Source organism: Xenia sp. Carnegie-2017, unplaced genomic scaffold, assembly GCF_021976095.1.
Source record: "Xenia sp. Carnegie-2017 unplaced genomic scaffold, XeniaSp_v1 HiC_scaffold_16, whole genome shotgun sequence".
In the NCBI taxonomy this organism is placed as follows: domain Eukaryota; kingdom Metazoa; phylum Cnidaria; class Anthozoa; order Malacalcyonacea; family Xeniidae; genus Xenia; species Xenia sp. Carnegie-2017.
Window position 1 is genome coordinate 10447619 of NW_025813469.1, and position 2773 is coordinate 10450391.

Consider the following 2773-nt stretch of genomic DNA (forward strand, 5'->3'; position numbering starts at 1 on the left):
GAATACATGTTAAAAGAATATTAGAACGTTTTCTCTGTTTCGCATTATTGTTATTTTGAAAAGAAATAAAAGATATTTTTCGTTTGCACTGGCTTATGCAAACCTCGGAGACGTTTTGAGAACTTTCGAGCAGGTGCAACCCTCAACGTTCTGGCTTGCACTGATCTGCAAGTTCTCCCAAAGGTCTCCTTGATTGGATAAGACTATGCAAACACAGTAAACATCTTTATATTTAAAAAATAGTTTGTAAGATGCTAGATGAGCTTGAATAGTTATTGTAATGTATTTAGAAAACAGTCTGGCAAAATTTTGTTTCATTAACGCTTTAATCAATGGAACACATATTTAAAAATTAGATTCAATTTCATCAAAATGATCAAGAGACACAGGCACAGGCATGTCAGGAGAATGGAAAAATTGATGTTGATTTCCAGCTTAGTAATAATGGCCTTGGACATGAAGCACTGCAGGTGAATGTGAAACATCATACAGTACGTAGAACCAGGGTAGGCAGAAGATCAAGGATTGGGAAAGAGGGCTAATATTCACTTTTTTGTGTGTGTTCTATTTTATCAATTTTGAAATCCATTTTAATTATTGATTATGGTACATGAATATATTAACATGAACTTCCTCCCCACCATATAATAGCTACTACATTCCGATTTACACTCAGAATTTGTATTTAGGTTTTAAACATCGAAAATGGTGATGAAGAAATATATCCTGGTGCTCTTATAACAAAGTCTCAAAGTGTTCTCCTGCTCGTCGCATTTTTATTAAAGAACAATTTAACAGATGCAGCTTTGACTGATCTACTCGACATTTTGAGTTTGATTTTGCCGAGCACGTTTCCATCCAGCAAGTATAAGTTCTACAAAGCAATTCAAGTGGAGGAATCTCAGGTAAAAGAAAACTATCTTGAATTTTTCTAATATGGTTTTCTTTATAACGACTTTCGACTGGAATACGTAGTTAGCTTCGTGCATTTAATATCTTAAAATTCAACTTTATTTTGTGCAATTTAAAGAAGAAAAGTGGTGAAACAATTCGAATTCTGCATATTTAGGGCTTGTATTCTTGATGAAAATGATCGAACTGGATTAGAACTAGCGGCAAATAACGTTACGGATTTACAGTTTATATCCCTCCTGAAAAATTAATTGTTATACTTTGCAGGCTCATTTTATTGCGAGTCATGTTTGTCGTACATTGGAACAAGCGCAGAAAGCACAAAGTGTGATGAATGTGATACACCTTTCAATCGCGAAAACAGCATGAAGAACGGCACCTTTTTCTTCATATTCCACTAAAGAACAACTTAAGCAGCTCCTGTCTGATCCCATTCTTTATGAATATTTAACCAACAGGAATTTGGAAATTTTGACTGAATCAACTGTTATATCAGACGTAACTACGGGTAAACTATATAAGAGCCTGATAAGGGATAAAGCTATGGCGAAAATGACATTTCTTTAACTTGGAATGCAGATGGCATTCCTGTTTTAAGTCATCACAATACTCTATTTGGCCTATCAATGTATGATAAACGAGTTACCTCCTCACCTTCGTTCCAAGAATATTCTACTTACAGGTTTGTGGTTTGGTGCGACAAAACCACAGATGAACACTTTTCTTGAAGCATTTGTGAACGAATGCCATGATTTGGAAAAAAAGGGATTTCTTTTACGTGAAGAAATTATACCTCGCAAAGTTTTCGCATTAGTATGTTCCAGCGACAGCCCAGCTCGTGCAATGTTGAGAAACTGCAAGCAGTTTAATGGTAAGTACGGGTGCGATTGGTGTGAACATGAAGGTGTGTCTGTTCTCCGTAATAGAGGTCCTCCAACTCGTTACTATCCACAGCGTGGTCATCAAAGCTCAAGAACGTCACAGAATCAAGCTGAATATGCTTTCGAAGCTGAAATGAGAAAAGAAGCAGTTAATGGGGTAAAAGGGCTTTCGCGTATCGACATTCTTCCCACATTTGATACAGTGAGAGGCTTTACACCGGAGTATATGCATTCTGTGTGTCAAGGAGTAGTCCGTCAACTGTGCAATCTTTGGCTTGATTCGAGAAACCACGAAAAGAACTTTTATTTGGGAAGAAACGTCGAGCTATTAGATGAACGTTTGTCTGTAATATGCCCGCCTTCTGAAATAACTAGAGCCCCTAGATCAATAAAAGAGCGAAAATTTTGGGAAGCGTCGGAGTGACGAGCATTTCTTTTTTATGGTCTTGTGGTTCTAAATGGCTTGCTTCCTCGTGAATATTTAGAGCATTTGTTTTTGCTAGTACATGGTGTACATACATTACTTGGTAATAGAATTAGTGATGAAATGTTATCACGAGCCAACGCATGCCTTGTTAAATTTGCAACTGATATGGAAAAGTTGTACGGTTTGACTAACTGTACATTCAATGTACACGTTATGACGCATTTAGCGGAAGGCGTAAGGAACTGCGGGCCACTTTGGGCTACTTCTGCCTTTGCATTCGAAGCCAACAACCACTTTTTGCTGAAAATGTTTAATGGTACCCAATATGTTCCACAACAGATTTGCGATACTTTTATACTGTCGCAGAAACTACCAGGTATTGGGAAAGAGTGTATTCGTGATGACGCATGTCCAAGAGTAAGGCACTTGTTCAATAAACTTTCCAAAGACAAAATTCCTACAAATAGTGAACGGGCCCTTACTAGAGCTGTTACTGGACTTGAAATGGACAAGCTGTTCGTCTACACCATCTGAGACCATTTCCGTGGCAAAA

General features: G+C 37.5%; 1 long non-coding RNA gene across 1 annotated transcript; it reads left to right on the forward strand.

Annotated features, from left to right (window-relative positions):
- Nucleotides 1–380: 380 nt before the first annotated feature.
- Nucleotides 381–1143, forward strand: LOC124437355. The gene is made up of 3 exons (XR_006945664.1): nucleotides 381–470; nucleotides 690–905; nucleotides 1070–1143. It is a non-coding gene; the product is annotated as an uncharacterized LOC124437355 (long non-coding RNA).
- Nucleotides 1144–2773: the final 1630 nt, after the last annotated feature.